This window comes from Rutidosis leptorrhynchoides, chromosome 2 (genome assembly GCF_046630445.1).
Source record: "Rutidosis leptorrhynchoides isolate AG116_Rl617_1_P2 chromosome 2, CSIRO_AGI_Rlap_v1, whole genome shotgun sequence".
Classification (NCBI taxonomy): domain Eukaryota; kingdom Viridiplantae; phylum Streptophyta; class Magnoliopsida; order Asterales; family Asteraceae; genus Rutidosis; species Rutidosis leptorrhynchoides.
Genome location: NC_092334.1, coordinates 500,155,001 through 500,174,350, shown reverse-complemented (window position 1 = coordinate 500,174,350; position 19,350 = coordinate 500,155,001).

Here is a 19,350-nt window from a genome sequence, read left to right as displayed (position 1 = left end):
AACCCAACGACTCGAATGCAACGTCTTTTGAAATATGTCATGAATGACTCCAAGTAATATCTCTAAAATGAGCAAATGCACAGCGGAAGATTTCCTTAATACCTGAGAATAAACATGCTTTCAAGTGTCAACCAAAAGGTTGGTGAGTTCATAGGTTTATCATAAAACAATAAAATTCATCATTTTGATAGACCACAAGATTTAAATCATGCATGGTACAAATGGGCCCGAATCCTATACCCACCTGTAATGTACATGCGATATCTTTTAAATACAGTACACCTTTCTCGTGTACGAAATCATCTTTCATAAATCTTAGTAACCGTACACATATCTTGTGCACAAAAATAACATACAAATAACTTGTGTATAAAATAATTCTCTCGATAAATAACATTCACATTTCATTGCTTTCATTGCTTGGCTTGGTAACCGACCTTAACATATAATGCGCATAATAATATCCTCAAAACAGAACATCTCGTCTGTATAATAATCATATAAACTTCGAAGTACTAAACACCACGCACACTAGCCCTTCTGTCTAGTGAACATTCTGGGTGGGGGTGTTAAACCCGGTAGCTACCTTTAGGATTCGCGTCAATTAGGCGTGCACTAATTCTCAAAATTAGTGATGTTCCCTAATTCTTAGGTTACCAAGCAATAATAATCAGGGGAAAAATATTAATATCAATTGTGGCAATTATCACGTCCACATAATTCAATGGTGGCAATTATCACGTCCACATAATTCATTCGAGAAATGTTTTGCTTGTGTCTATCTCGTCAAACATTTATAAAAGCATTTCATGTATTCGCAGTTTAAAATGTATTTCAAAAGCATTTAATAAAGCAGTTATAAAAGTAGTGCATGTATTCTCAGTCCCAAAAATGTAAAGAGTAAAAGGGAGCAAATGAACTCACCATACTGTATTTTGTAGTAAAAATACATATAACGATATTGAACAAATGTAGGGTTGGCCTCGGATTCACGAACCTATATTATTTGTATATACGTTAAAACATATACTTGTAATTGAACAAACATATATATTATTATTAGTGATATAGTTTTTATATTAATAACTTATATATTTCATTATTTAATTAAATGTATTCATTTTATATGTTTTAATACATAAGGTGTTAATATAGTTTATTTATGTGTATTAAGTATACGTTTATATAAATATCATTTGTTTATTAAATTATCGATTATACTAAGATAATGATATTAATACTATTCGATTTAATAATAATAATAATGATACAAGAAATGGTAGTGTTTACGTAAGTGCTAATTTTAATAATACTTATGATGTTATTAATCATGATACTACGTGAGTGCTAATTTATATAATATTCTTGGTAATAATACTAACTTTTAATAAGTTGATAGATTTAAAAATAATGATACTTTTAGTTTTAATGATAACTATAATAACGCTAATATTAATAAAAAAATATAAAATAACCATTTTTACTACTAGTGATATTAATTTTAGTAATAGTTCATTAAGAATGATACTATGATAAGGTTAATAATAATCCTTATATAATTATTAATAATACTACTTACTTCAATATTACTACCAATACTTATAATCACAAAATGATATTAATACTACTAATAATAATAATAGTCATATTACGTATAACTTTGGTAACAATTATAATACTAATAATAATATCAATAGTTAATAATAATGGTAATAATAATAATAATAATGATAATAGTCATAGTAATAACACTAATAATAATAATAATAATAATAATAATAATAATAATAATAATAATAATAGTAATAATAATAATAATAATAATAATAATAACAATAATAACAATAATAATAATAATAATAATAATAATAATAATAATAATAATAATAATAATAATAATAATAATAATAGTAAAGAGAACTACCTCGTAAAAAGAGCTTTTAAAGAAAAATTATTGCCCCAGCCCGGAATCGAACCCGAGACCCCTCGGTAACACACACACAGACCACACCACTCAGCTATTCTCGTTTTCTCTGAATTATATCCCACGAATAAATTTATAACTCGTAATATTTGCTGCCTCTTTTTTTTTTTCATCTTCTTCTTCAAATGCCTCGACCCAAATCAATCGACCAAAAATCTCAAATAACAGAAACATTAAAACTCTAAATTTATTTTCGGCCTAAAATAAACAGAGAGAATTTATTTAAGATGTTGAGATTACTAGCAATAAAAAAAAATTAAAACAAAACTATCGAGCAGCTACTGTTCGTCGTGGTCTAATAGGATTTCGATTTTTGAAATGCAAAACGTTTTACAAAATTGTTACAACATAAAATATGTTCCAGCTGATCCATAAAAGCTTTTTAAATCATTAATTTCGATAGAAACTATCTATAAAATTTCAATTTGATTAATGAACTCTGGTTTGACTATTATAAAATAAAGTTTGACTTCGAAATTAGAACTCAATTTGAAGAATTAGAGTTTGAAATCTTGCAGAGAGATTCATTAATGGATTCCTAAACTATCTGCATTTTTAGATTTTGACAAAATTTCGAATTCTCGTTTTGACTGAAAAAGTAAACGTACAGAGGTGTTCATGTGGGTTTCTAATTTTTTTGGGTTTTTATGAATTGAACTGCAGTTGTAATTATGTATTGGGTGATTGCATAATTGATGTACAAACATGAGTTGGGTGTTTGAAGACGATTAGTAACCAGAATCAAACTTTATCGATATGATTTTCTTTAATCAGACAAAAGAAAGAATAGAAAATTTAAGTAAAATAAGATATGATGGAATCTGTTTGTAATCTGATTTGTACGATGATATTGATATGAACGAATTTTTGGAGACAAAAGGTACAAATCTCATACAGTCGTCGATGGTGATATGAAACTGAACCTCTTCTTGAATTCGTTCATTTATTTATTTATTTTTTTAATAATAATTAAATGTAATCATATTAATAATAATAATTCTATTAGTATTAATAATAATAATTGATAATAATAATATTGTTTATAATAATAATAATAACTATTAATGATAACTATTAGTAACAATGTTCATAGTAATATTAATGATAATAACAATGTTGATAAGGATAATAATATTATCTTTAAGGATAATGATAAAATTAATTAAGATAATAAAATAATAATTTTAAATAAAATTGATGATTTTTAGTATTAACAATAATAATAGTAATAATAATAATAATAATAATAATAATAACAATTATAGTTTTTGTCATTCTTACAATAATATTTGTATTTAATATCTTTATCTTGATAATCACTCTTTCTATTTATAAATATAATAATAATAATAATAATAATAATAATAATAATAATAATAATAATAATAATAATAATAATAATAATAATATTGATATTATTATTAGTAGTAGTATTGGAAATAATAATAATATTACTACCACATCTATACTTTCAACTTGTAATTACATTTAATACATTATTACTTCTATTTATTAATTTTATCATATTATATAATAACATATTTTGAATTATTTAATTTATTATAACACACATACAACCAATAGATATGTATATCCATCATATATATATATATATATATATATATATATATATATATATATATATATATATATATATATATATATATATATATATATATATATATATATATATATATATATATATTTCAACTACTACGTAAATAATTATATTTTAACTACTAAGTAATTAAATATATAAATTACAAATAATCTCAGAGTATATCATTTAATACACTAAAACATGTTTTAGTTATTTTAAGTTATTTTTCATAATAACTAATTCTCATAATAGTTCATTAATATATTTAGATTTTATCTTATATAATTATTTACGTATATAATTATTTATATTTCTATTTACATTTATAGGTTCGTGAATCGTAGAGAATAGTCATAGGGTAATTGATCATATGAACATAATTCAAATTTTTTGAGACTCAACATTACAGACTTTGCTTATCGTGTCGAAATCAAATGAAGATTTAAGTTTAAATTTGCTCGGAAATTTCCAGGTCGTCACAGTACCTACCCGTTAAAGAAATTTCGTCCCGAAATTTGAGTGAGGTCGTCATGGTTAACAATAAAAATGTTTTCATGACGAATGTGAGCTGCTAAATAGAGTTTTATTACTGTTAAGTAATATGGATAAGATAATTCGATTACTCGAAGAGTACGAGTGAAGCTATTACTAAATAGTGAAATGAGAAAGACATGTTTCATCATATCTTTTGACTAGTCATGGTTGAATTCCGGAATTCAAGGGATTAAAAGAAAATATTCAAAATCTATAAGATCTGATTCTTCGGTAATTTAGGAAATTAAGATCTCCCTAATTAAATGCGAAGATCTGCCTTGATTTCCTTATCAGATATCTCACTATAAATTAACTTCTTCCATTCCATTAATTTTACCATTCCTATACTCAATTCCCAAATTCAAAAGATTGTGAAAATGCTTAATCCAATTCTGATCCTTGTCCTTATCCTGACTATTGCAACAATCATTCTCCTTTTCCAACTTTCACCGGAGGAATCTGTTTTCTTCTACTTCGCCCTTGGGGTTATAGTGTTTTTAATTCTCCCGTGTTTTTATGTTACGATAAACATTGACATACACGGTTTGTAATTTATGTGTTGTTATCAGGCTTTATATTCTCCCTTATATTTTGGAGTTTCATGCTTTTGTTTTCTCTTCCCGACTTTAAGTCAAGCGAATAATGGTCCAGAATTCGTAGATATAGAGTTTCGAATGATTATTATGTTCTAAGCAGGAAGGAACGTGATAGCACGATTTGATTTTCAAATTTATCAACATCACGGAAAATAGAACCATCAAGAATACATTTTCTTGATATGTTCAGAAGTTAAGTAGAATGAAAGAGTTATGTAACATGGCACATGATAACGTTATAATCTGTGAATCATCACGTTCCATTAGAAATTCAGCATGACTTACTGTAATATAATCACGTTGGCCGGTCGTCATTATATTATACTAACTCATGCTTCAATCCCCAACACTTCTCCACAATTCATTCATAATTTATACTTAAATTTTACAGAAGTTTTCAATATAATGGAATACAGAAAACATGAAGAGGTAGATAATTTCGGACAGAAATATTTATGAAAATATCCTCAGAAATATCAAAGATATTTATGATGATATTTGGAGATTGCAAAGTTCGAAAGTTAATGAAGAGAAATTTTTCGCAAGATTTTAACATGACTTCGGAGCAAGATATTCTCTAAAGATTCCATCGGATCCAGAATTTCCTGGATTCTTTGAATATAGGGTTTGGTCCTTGTATTTGTCCTTGGTCTCCTTCATGGTTAGCTCAATCCGTTTTTTAGTACCAAATTTTCTATCGAGCGTTCCCAACACTCCATTCCTTATCCTCAAACTCTTGGCCATTTAGGCCATCTACAATTTTACTGTTTCCTCTGCATTTAATGCAGCCATATCTGAATCGTTGGTTATAAATCCGTGGTGGTTTCAGGAGAATTGTGTTTTTAGATGATTAAACGCTGATGGTAATATGGTGGAATATAAAAGGTTCTCCGGTAACGATGATGAAAGGCAAACTTATATATCAAGGTTATAATAAGTAGGTTAATTCGAATGAAAGTTGATGTTAATTTGCTGGAGCTGTGACAAAATTGACTAATTTGAAAAAGGAATTGCAAAGTTATTTTGGGTAATAATTACACTAAAGGAATTAGCATAGCTACGTGTTAAACGTTTACTCAGTTTCCTAGAGTTTTTCAGGTGCATAACTATATGCATCAATCTTTTCTTCCGTAGACGAAGTGCGATTGGTTCATCCTCTCGATTGAGGTGTTTTCGAGAATCATGAAAAGTTCGAACGCAGATTAGAATCATCAAGATACAAATGAGGTTTAGGATGAAATCAAGTGGCAAACTTGAAGAGATGTTTAGTTTCATACGTTATAATCAATATTTTAATTCATTTTAATTGTCCAATGTCATCAGTCCACAGTTCGTAGTCCACAATTAGTAGTACAACAATTCATATATAGTTTAATATATAATATTCGAATTAATTAATACGTATCGTGACCCGTGTACCTGTCTCAGACTCGATCACAACTCAAAGTATATATATTATTGTAGAATCAACCTCAACCCTCTATAGAGAACTCGATCATTACTGCATATGGAGTGTCTATGGTTATTCCAAATAATATATATAGATGCGTCGATATGATATGTCAAAACTTTGTATACGTGTTCCGATATTTAAAGTGCGAAAAATAACAGTAATTAAATGACGATAAATAAAGTGCGTAAAATAAATAACGGAAATTAAATGACAATAAATAAAATTTCGAGAATTAAATTGCGATAAAATAAATTGCGATAAATAAAATGTAATCAGTTAGCTAGGAACAGTTAGCTAGGATTTCGTTAGCGTGGATTCTTAACAAAATTTCTCATAGTTAATTTGTTTGTTTCTAACAAATTTTATTTTGTCCAACGTATTCTTCATTATGCCACTTGTTGGATTCTGATAGATCAAAATCCAAATATGAAATTGAATGGAAATGGTTATTCTGCGGTGAACGGATACGTATATCGATGGATGTAAGTAGGATTGTAAATGACTGTTGAATCAGATTCGAAGAATGTACAGTGTAACTTATTAATGTGAAATCCAAATATACCTCGGGTATTACCTACCCGTTAAAATATTTTCACCATTAACAGTTTGTACGAAAGAATTTTTAATTACAATCTTTATGAAAATATATATACATATATATTTTCTTCAGATATAATCATGGATTTAATGAGTTAATGTGATATTAATCTCATTTGATTTATTTTTAGAACAAGAATATATAATCTCTAAAACATTAGAGGTTACATAACCATCATGTCGAGCGAAGATAAATGTTGTAGAACGTTTCGTAGAATGATAATTATACTCGAGGTACAGAATGAGATGTTGAGACCTGGATTGTTGATGGTACTGGTGCTGTTTATTGATGGTACTGTTGGTGCCGGTGATGTTGTTGAAGCTGGTAAGTTTTGCACCATATTCTCCAAATTGATTACTCGAGTGCGAAGCTCGTTGACTTCTTTCATTATTCCGGGATGATCGTCGAACGGAACGAGTGGATGAATAAGGTTTAGAATTGTGGATAGAATATAATCGGGTTGAACTATTCTGGAAATGAGGCTGAAAATGGTGTTTCGGATAGATTCGCCGGTAAGTGCTTCAGGTTCTTCGCCAAGAGGTAAATTCGTTGGTGGAAGGGATCGCCTTCTTCGCGTCTCAATTGATTAAGTCGACTACGAACCTATCAGATGAATTTATGATGGCTAAATGGTTGATCCATTCCGGTCTCACTGCTTTCGGAGTTTGAGTGAAAATTCATATCGGAATAGCTGTCGGAATCCGAGGGATTTGAACTAGTTGAGGGATTCATCTCGTACGATCAGATGAAGGATTTTCGATAAGAAATAGATTATAGGATGTAGATTAGTGCCCTGCAATACATAATTTACATATGCATATATAATACTAAAATCCCAAACGTTACGGAGGAATCTACGGAAGCTGTCAGGCAAAGGTAACAATAACAGATACGCTAAGATATGAATTTATCTATACACTGTCTATGCATTAGAGGCAGTAAGACATGTCTAGACTTTAAGGATGATAAGCAAATAATTTTCGACACTAAATGATAAGCAAAAGTTTTGACATGCAGACACGGTCGAAGTCCAGACTCACTAATGCATCTAAACAACTATCAGTTAGACACACTAATGCAAGACCTGGTTCGCTAAGACCACCGCTCTGATACCAACTCTAACGACCCGTCCTAATCCATCTAGACGAATACATTACATTTGGTTACATCGCGAGGTACTTGACCTCTATATGATACATTTTACAAACATTGCATTCGTTTTGAAAAGACAAACTTTCCTTACAGCGAAAGTTGATGATATGCATACCATTTCATAATACATCCAAATATAATTGACTTAATAATAATTTTGATGAACCCAACGACTCGAATGCAACGTCTTTTGAAATATGTCATGAATGACTCCAAGTAATATATCTAAAATGAGCAAATGCACAGCGGAAGATTTTCTTAATACCTGAGAATAAACATGCTTTCAAGTGTCAACCAAAAGGTTGGTGAGTTCATAGGTTTATCATAAAACAATAAAATTCATCATTTTGATAGACCACAAGATTTAAATCCTGCATGGTACAAATGGGCCCGAATTCTATACCCACCTGTAATGTACATGTGATATCTTTTAAATACAGTACACCTTTCTCGTGTACGAAATCATCTTTCATAAATCTTAGTAACCGTACACATATCTTGTGCACAAAAATAACATACAAAAAACCTGTGTATAAAATCATTCTCTCGATGCATAACATTCACTTTTCATTGCTTTCATAGTTTGGCTTGGTAACCGACCTTAACATATAATGCGCATAATAATATCCCCAAAACAGAACATCTCGTTTGTATAATAATCATATAAACTTCGAAGTACTAAACACCACGCCCACTAGCCCTTCCGTCTAGTGAACATTCTGGGTGGGGGTGTTAAACCCGGTAGCTACCTTTAGGATTCACTTCAATTAGGCGTGCACTAATTCTCAAAATTAGTGATGTTCCCTAATTCTTAGGTTACCAAGCAATAATAATTAGGGGAAAAATATTCATATCAATTGTGGCAATTATCACGTCCACATAATTCAATGGTGGCAATTATCACGTCCACATAATTCATTCGAGAAATGTTTTGCTTGTGTCTATCTCGTCAAACATTTATAAAAGCATTTCATGTATTCACAGTTTAAAATGTATTTCAAAAGCATTTAATAATGCAGTTGTAAACGTAGTGCATGTATTCTCAGTCCCAAAAATGTAAAGAGTAAAAGGGAGCAAATGAACTCACCATACTGTATTTTGTAGTAAAAATACATATAACGATATTGAACAAATGTAGGGTTGGTCTCAGATTCACGAACCTATATTATTTGTATATACGTTAAAACATATACTTGTAATTGAACAAACATATATATTATTATTAGTGATATAGTTTTTATATTAATAACTTATATATTTCATTATTTAATTAAATGTATTCATTTTATATGTTTTAATACATAAGGTGTTAATATAGTTTATTTATGTGTATTAAGTATACGTTTATATAAATATCATTTGTTTCTTAAATTATCGATTATACTAAGATAATGATATTAATACTATTCGATTTAATAATAATAATAATGATACAAGAAATGGTAGTGTTTACGTAAGTGCTAATTTTAATAATACTTATGATGTTATTAATCATGATACTACTAATAATATTCTTGGTAATAATACTAACTTTTAATAAGTTGATATATTTAAAAATAATGATACTTTTAGTTTTAATGATAACTATAATAACGCTAATATTAATAAAAAAATATAAAATAACCATTTTTACTACTAGTGATATTAATTTTAGTAATAGTTCATTAAGAATGATACTATGATAAGGTTAATAATAATACTTATATAATTATTAATAATACTACTTACTTCAATATTACTACCAATACTTATAATCACAAAATGATATTAATACTAATAATAATAATAGTCATATTACGTATAACTTTGGTAACAATTATAATACTAATAATAATATCAATAGTTAATAATAATGGTAATAATAATAATAATAATGATAATAGTCATAATAATAATACTAATAATAATAATAATAATAATAATAATAATAATAATAATAATAATAATAATAATAATAATAATAATAATAATAATAGTAAAGAGAACTACCTCATAAAAAGAGCTTTTAAAGAAAAATTATTGCCCCAGTCCGGAATCGAACCCGAGACCCCTCGGTAACACACACACAGACCACACCACTAAGCTATTCTCGTTTTCTCTGAATTATATCCCACGAATAAATTTATAACTCGTAATATTTGCTGCCTCTTTTTTTCATCTTTTTCTTCAAATGCCTCGACCCAAATCAATCGACCAAAAATCTCAAATAACAGAAACATTAAAACTCTAAATTTATTTTCGGCCTAAAATAAACAGAGAGAATTTATTTAAGATGTTGAGATTAATAAAAATAAAAAAATTAAAACAAAACTATCGAACAGCTACTGTTCGTCGTGGTCTAATAGGATTTCGATTTTTGAAATGCAAAACGTTTTACAAAATTGTTACAACATAAAATATGTTCCAACTGATCCATAAAAGCTTTTTAAATCATTAATTTTGATAGAAACTATCTATAAAATTTCAATTTGATTAATGAACTCTGGTTTGACTTTTATAAAATAAAGTTTGACTTCGAAATTAGAACTCAATTTGAAGAATCAGAGTTTGAAATCTTGCAGAGAGATTCATTAATGGATTCCTAAACTATCTGCATTTTTAGATTTTGACAAAAATTTCGAATTCGCGTTTTGACTGAAAAAGTGAACGTACAGAGGTGTTCATGTGGGTTTCTAATTTTTTTGGGTTTTTATGAATTGAACTGCAGTTGTGATTATGTATAGGGTGATTGCATAATTGATGTACAAACATGAGTTGGGTGTTTGAAGTCGACTAGTAACCAGAATCAAACTTTATCGATCTGATTTTCTTTAATCAGACAAAAGAAAGAATAGAAAATTTAAGTAAAATAAGATATGATGGAATCTGTTTAAAATCTGATTTGTACTATGATATTGATATGAACGAATTTTTGGAGACAAAAGGTACAAATCTCAAATAGTCGGCGATGGTGATATGAAACTGAACCTCTTCTTGAATTCGTTCATTTTTTTTAATAATAATTAAATGTAATCATATTAATAATAATAATTCTATTAGTATTAATAATAATAATTGATAATAATACTGTTTATAATAATAATAATAATAACTATTAATGATAACTATTAATAACAATGTTCATAGTAATATTAATGATAATAACAATGTTGATAAGGATAATAATAATATCTTTAAGGATAATGATAAAATTAATTAAGATAATAAAATAATAATTTTAAATAAAATTGATGATTTTTAGTATTAACAATAATAATAGTAATAATAATAATAATAATAATAATAATAATAATAACAATTATAGTTTTTGTCATTCTTACGATAATATTTGTATTTAATATCTTTATCTTGATAATCACTCTTTCTATTTATAAATATAACAATAATAATAATAATAATAATAATACTAATATTGATATTATTATTAGTAGTAGTATTGGAAATAATAATAATATTACTACCACATCTATACTTTCAACTTGTAATTACATTTAATACATTATTACTTCTATTTATTAATTTTATCATATTATATAATAACATATTTTGAATTATTTAATTTATTATAACACACATACAACCAATAGATATGTATATCCATCATATATATATATATATATATTTCAATTACTACGTAAATAATTATATTTTAACTACTAAGTAATTAAATATATAAATTACAAATAATCTCAGAGTATATCATTTAATACACTAAAACATGTTTTAGTTATTTTAAGTTATTTTTCATAATAACTAATTCTCATAATAGTTCATTAATATATTTAGATTTTATCTTATATAATTATTTACGTATATAATTATTTATATTTCTGTTTACATTTATAGGTTCGTGAATCGTAGAGAATAGTCATAGGGTAATTGATCATATGAACATAATTCAAATTTTTTGAGACTCAACATTACAGACTTTGCTTATCGTGTCGAAATCAAATGAAGATTTAAGTTTAAATTTGCTCGGAAATTTCCGGGTCGTCACACAATGTACGTCAAACAACCTTGAAAATAAAGATTCATCGTGAAGAAATTTGATTTTTTATTTGCTGCGACTCACAATAAACTGAACCTGCAAATGCGAATCCGAATCACTCTTTGCCAAACGTATCCACAGCTATGCTAAAAGCCATTGTTTTATTCTTAGAAATAGGTTTAAATAATTTTCCTTTCACTTTTACAAACCGAATTAACTTACCTGACCTCAATGAAAAGTGAAGGACTTTACTGTATCACAAACAATAACACCACCCGCATCAACTTCCTCATCTACATCTTCATAGCCAAATCATGTGATGTGAAGGACTTGACATCAACCTTAGCCTTAGACGCACTTCGCCTTCGCCTTTTGACACAGTCTTTACCTTAGACTTGACCTTATCTTCAATAAAATTCAATCAAAGAACTACCTCCATTGTGACTATGCATATTATTCAAGAATGACACGCATGAAGAGGTGCACTCCTTTCCAACACACGGAATGGCATTACTTGAACGACCATCGGACAAGAAGCCTGGATTAGTAGGTGCCGAGAATTCCGAATCAACAACTGATCCAGCCTGATATCCGAAAGGGATAGTCGGATCCCTCTCTGACGCTAAGAAGCTCAAGAACTGAACTCATTAACTATAAAATCAAAATTAAAATGATCAACAAGAAGCGTAACTTGACATAAGCGTATACATAATCATAACCAATCATTTCATAAAGGATTTTTTTTTCAAGTCAACAAGAAGCGAGTGTTTAAGATAACTTGTGAAATAATTTATAACCATCTTATCTTTTTTAGAACAACAGTACGAGATTACCCAGGGAACTTAACCACCCACACGTTCATCACCCGCAGTTGCATAACCATCTCCCAACTGCTGCCAAAGAGGAAACCCAGCCAAATTCGAAGGCATGGGCGGTAAAACCCCCTTCCCCACTGCCCCCACAATGCGATGTGCGGAAGGCACCCGTGGGTGGAATTCAAGGGTAAAGGGTCAACCTTGTGTGCAATGTTGCACCCACGAGAGTCGAACTCCCGACCTCTCGCTAGGGGAGGCAGACCACTATTACATGAGGTACAACACAAGATTTATAACCATCTTATCTTAGAGTTAGAGTGCCAATATTTTAAATAATGAATAGTTATTACTCCCTCCGTCCCAGATTAATTGTCCCCAGACAAAAAACACACAGTTTAAGAAATGTCATTATCACACTGTACCTTTTCTGTACTTTTTTTTCTTACTTTACTGTTTTACCCTCAACTAATTAAATAGAAATCTCTCTCAGCTTTGTAATTTAATTAATTCATTAGGGACAATATTGTAAACATCATCAAATTTACTTTCCATATTTGGAAGTGGACAATTAATTTGGGACGTCCCAAAAAGAAATACTGAACAATTAATCTGGGACGGAGGGAGTATATGACAATGATCACTAATACATACATTTATACATTATAACGGGTAAAAAAAACAAAGAATTTAAAAATACATTAGAGTATTAAACCGAAAAAGGTACAACAAAATATTCTTTGTTTGGTTTGGAAGTTTGAAATATTAAGATTCAAAAGCTTAAAGTGTAGATAACATAATTGATTATGTTCCCCCCTTGTTTCCATATATCCTTAGTTTCCTGCTTTTTGGACGGCTGTCACCACACTTTTTTCTTAGATCCATTTGTCCACTATATTCCTTAACCCGTTTTATTTCTTTCCCATTTTCTATATAAATAACCAAAAACATTTACTTGGACTTGAGGAAAAAAGCTTGATCATACGACAATGGCTAGTTTCGACTATGGCCCGATTCAAAGCTCGTCACAAAGACGAGGAGTAGCAATGGTTTTAGCAATGATCACAGCTGTCGTACTTTCGCCTTTGTATGTGAATGGTGGTCAAAAGGAAACTCATTTAGAGACCAGATTATGGAACTCTGGTTTTGTTTTGCCTATGCTTCTTGCAGGCTTAATAGTTGCTATCAAAACAACTTCATCATCATCATCATCATCATCATCATCATCAAGCGTTACATCATGTGAAGACGATTCTTTTTCATCGTCATCAAGGATGCTAAAAACTGGGAGCTCGTCGTGGAGTTTAGCTGGGATCCTAGGAATGTTATTGTTTGTCTTGTATTGGCAACATTCTGTTCAACATTTCTTCTGGAAATAAATATTTATAGATGTAAACATATTTATGTTTATAATTATAATTATAATCCTTGGGATTGTGTGCTTGTTCTAGTACGTTTTGCAGATCTATGATCATATATTTACGTGTGAGTTTGCAACTGAATCTCCTTAATTAGCTATCTACATATAATGCTAATTCGACTGGTGATTTTATTATATACTTTATTTAATTGAATATGTAGTATGTAATACCTCAAAAGACGTCCATTTTGATTTTTTTTTGTTTGCAAATGATCCATTCAAATGATCCATGTAATTGGTCCATTGTTGTTTGCAACTGAATTTTTTTTTTTTTTTTTTTTTTTTTGCAAATGAGCCATCGGTGGTTGTCTGGCGGCCGCTAGTGGCTGTCGACTGGTTTAGTTGATGACGGCCCTAGTGGTCGTTGGTAACTTAAAATGGTGTTGGTGGCAGTTGATTGTCGCTGGCGGTTGTTGTTGGCGCTACAGGTGGTTGCTGTTGGACTACTTAGTTTGGGAGTTTGTATATGTCGTTAGAAATTGGTGAAGATGACTTGCTCCTTTACGGTTTGATTCTGCATTTGGATCTGTTCGGTTGCCACGATTTTGATTTATTCATTCAATTTTTACCGTCGTTGGGTTTTTTGTGGGCTTGATGTTGTTGCCGGCGTTGTTGACTTAGTTGACTTCGGTAAATAGGTCTCGGGTTAGGTGTTCTTGGGTTGCCCGGTGATTGGTTTGAATTTATGGTTTCTGCGGGGTTGGATACGGGGTCGGGTTTATATGTTATGTTTGTAGGCTTACGCTTGATGGTTTTGTTTTATGTATTCTCAATTGTATTTTCAATGTGCTCGCTATGCTGTCAATGTTGTCGTTCATATTGTTTAGAAAGAACAGAGCGAGTGTAAATGTGTTTTTAGTCGTTTGTGACCAATTACTTTCACTACAGATCGTCACGATCTGCTCAGTATTGTACCACCGGATCTTCGGGTCTACTATATATATATATATATATATATATATATATATATATATATATATATATATATATATATATATATATATATATATATATATATATATATATATATACATACATACTACGTATATATTAATATTTCCTTAAAAAAAAATTTATCCATTTATTAAGTGTACAGAAGAGAAGTAGCTAGTGGTGTTAACTATACAATACACTAGCCAAATATACATACTCACACAAAAAGATATACCGAACGAATGATCCATTTTTAGCAGACAAATATTCATGTCAAAGATACGTACCTCTTCAACAAGATCTGCATATATATTCCGAAAATATTGATAAAATATTTGTAAGTCATACAAAAGTTGTCAAGTGTATCATACATGAGGATGCTGTAGTGACCCGAACTTTTCCATGTTTATATATATTAATTGAGATTGATATTTACATGATTAAATGTTTCCAACATATTAAGCAATCAAACTTGTTAAGACTTGATTAATTGAAATAGGTTTCATATAGACAATTGACTACCCAAGTTGACCGATGATTCACGAACGTTAAAACTTGTAAAAACTATATGATGACATATATATGGTTATATATATAGTTAACATGATATTATGATAAGTAAACATATCATTAAGTATATTAACAATGAACTACATATGTAAAAACAAGACTACTAACTTAATGATTTTGAAACGAGACATATATGTAACGATTATCGTTGTAACGACATTTAATGTATATATATCATATTAAGAGATATTTGTACATCATAATATCATGATAATATAATAATTTAAAATCTCTTTTGATATTATAAACATTGGGTTAACAACATTTAACAAGATCGTTAACCTAAAGGTTTCAAAACAACATTTACATGTAACGACTAACGATGACTTAACGACTCAGTTAAAATGTATATACATGTAGTGTTTTAATATGTATTCATACACTTTTGAAAGACTTCAAGACACTTATCAAAATACTTCTACTTAACAAAAATGTTTACAATTACATCCTCGTTCAGTTTCATCAACAATTCTACTCGTATGCACCCGTATTCGTACTCGTACAATACACAGCTTTTAGATGTATGTACTATTGGTATATACACTCCAATGATCAGCTCTTAGCAACCCATGTGAGTCACCTAACACATGTGGGAACCATCATTTGGCAACTAGCATGAAATATCTCATAAAATTACAAAAATATGAGTAATCATTCATGACTTATTTACATGAAAACAAAATTACATATCCTTTATATCTAATCCATACACCAACGACCAAAAACACCTACAAACACTTTCATTCTTCAATTTTCTTCATCTAATTGATCTCTCTCAAGTTCTATCTTCAAGTTCTAAGTGTTCTTCATAAATTCTAAAAGTTCTAGTTTCATAAAATCAAGAATACTTTCAAGTTTGCTAGCTCACTTCCAATCTTGTAAGGTGATCATCCAACCTCAAGAAATCTTTGTTTCTTACAGTAGGTTATCATTCTAATACAAGGTAATAATCATATTCAAACTTTGGTTCAATTTCTATAACTATAACAATCTTATTTCAAGTGATGATCTTACTTGAACTTGTTTTCGTGTCATGATTCTGCTTCAAGAACTTCGAGCCATCCAAGAATCCGTTGAAGCTAGATCCATTTTTTTCTTTTCCAGTAGGTTTATCCAAGGAACTTAAGGTAGTAATGATGTTCATAACATCATTCGATTCATACATATAAAGCTATCTTATTCGAAGGTTTAAACTTGTAATCACTAGAACATAGTTTAGTTAATTCTAAACTTGTTCGCAAACAAAAGTTAATCCTTCTAACTTGACTTTTAAAATCAACTAAACACATGTTCTATATCTATATGATATGCTAACTTAATGATTTAAAACCTGAAAACACGAAAAACACCGTAAAACCGGATTTACGCCGTCGTAGTAACACCGCGGGCTGTTTTGGGTTAGTTAATTAAAAACTATGATAAACTTTGATTTAAAAGTTGTTATTCTGAGAAAATGATTTTTATTATGAACATGAAACTATATCCAAAAATTATGGTTAAACTCAAAATGGAAGTATGTTTTCTAAAATGGTCATCTAGACGTCGTTCTTTCGACTGAAATGACTACCTTTACAAAAACGACTTGTAACTTATTTCTCCGACTATAAACCTATACTTTTCTGTTTAGATTCATAAAATAGAGTTCAATATGAAACCATAGCAATTTGATTCACTCAAAACGGATTTAAAATGAAGAAGTTATGGGTAAAACAAGATTGGATAATTTTTCTCATTTTAGCTACGTGAAAATTGGTAACAAATCTATTCCAACTATAACTTAATCAACTTGTATTGTATATTATGTAATCTTGAGATACCATAGACACGTATACAATGTTTCGACCTATCATGTCGACACATCTATATATATTTCGGAACAACCATAGACACTCTATATGTGAATGTTGGAGTTAGCTATACAGGGTTGAGGTTGATTCCAAAATATATATAGTTTGAGTTGTGATCAATACTTAGATACGTATACACTGGGTCGTGGATTGATTCAAGATAATATTTATCGATTTATTTCTGTACATCTAACTGTGGACAACTAGTTGTAGGTTACTAACGAGGACAGCTGACTTAATAAACTTAAAACATCAAAATATATTAAAAGTGTTGTAAATATATTTTAAACATACTTTGATATATATGTATATATTGTTATAGGTTCGTGAATCAACCGGTGGTCAAGTCTTACTTCCCGACGAAGTAAAAATCTGTGAAAGTGAGTTATAGTCCCACTTTTAAAATCTAATATTTTTGGGATGAGAATACATGCAGGTTTTATAAATGATTTACAAAGTAGACACAAGTACGTGAAACTACATTCTATGGTTGAATTATCGAAATCGAATATGCCCCTTTTTATTAAGTCTGGTAATCTAAGAATTAGGGAACAGACACCCTAATTGACGCGAATCCTAAAGATAGATCTATTGGGCCTAACAAACCCCATCCAAAGAACCGGATGCTTTAGTACTTCGAAATTTATATCATATCCGAAGGGTGTCCCGGAATGATGGGGATATTCTTATATATGCATCTTGTTAATGTCGGTTACCAGGTGTTCACCATATGAATGATTTTTATCTCTATGTATGGGATGTGTATTGAAAAATGAAATCTTGTGGTCTATTATTATGATTTGATATATATAGGTTAAACCTATAACTCACCAACATTTTTGTTGACGTTTTAAGCATGTTTATTCTCAGGTGATTATTAAGAGCTTCCGCTGTCGCATACTTAAATAAGGACGAGATTTAGAGTCCATGCTTGTATGATATTGTGTAAAAACAGCATTCAAGAAACTTATTTTGTTGTAACATATTTGTATTGTAAACCATTATGTAATGGTCGTGTGTAAACAGGATATTTTAGATTATCATTATTTGATAATCTACGTAAAGCTTTTTAAACCTTTATTGATGAAATAAAGGTTATGGTTTGTTTTAAAATGAATGCAGTCTTTGAAAAACGTCTCATATAGAGGTCAAAACCTCGCAACGAAATCAATTAATATGGAACGTTTTTAATCAATAAGAACGGGACATTTCAGTTGGTATCTGGTGTCAAAGCAGAGGGGTATAAAATACTATTAATTTTTACAAGGAAACACTATTAAATACGATACAATTTTACACAAGATATTTATTTATTTATAGAATGGATATACTTAAACCTTGCTACAACACTTATAGGCAGTGTACCTAATCGTACAGTAGTGTAGTTTTTAGTAAGTCCGGTTCGTTCCACAGGGAAATCTTTAAACAAAGCTCAACGCTATATTAATTTACTTTTATAAAAATACAAACATATATATAAGTAATATTATTATTATAAAGGGGGGTTTTTACCGTTTAATGACCGGTTTGTCGATTTTAAGATTTTAGTCACAGTTAAAACCTAATGTAAAATATAAAATAAATACAAGACTTAAATTAAAGCATAAAGTAAATAACGATAATGAAATTGCGAAAAATGCGATAAAATAAAATTGCGATAATTAAAAAGTACGATAATTAAAAGTGCGATTAAATAACAATAAATAAAAGTGCGATAATTAGAAGTGCAATTAAATATAAAATAAAGGAAATTAAATATGAAATAAAAGAATTATGCTTATTTAAACTTCCGTAATCATGATGTTTGACGTGTTGATTTTAGTTTTATGCCCACGGGTTAATTGTCCTTTGTCCTGGATTATT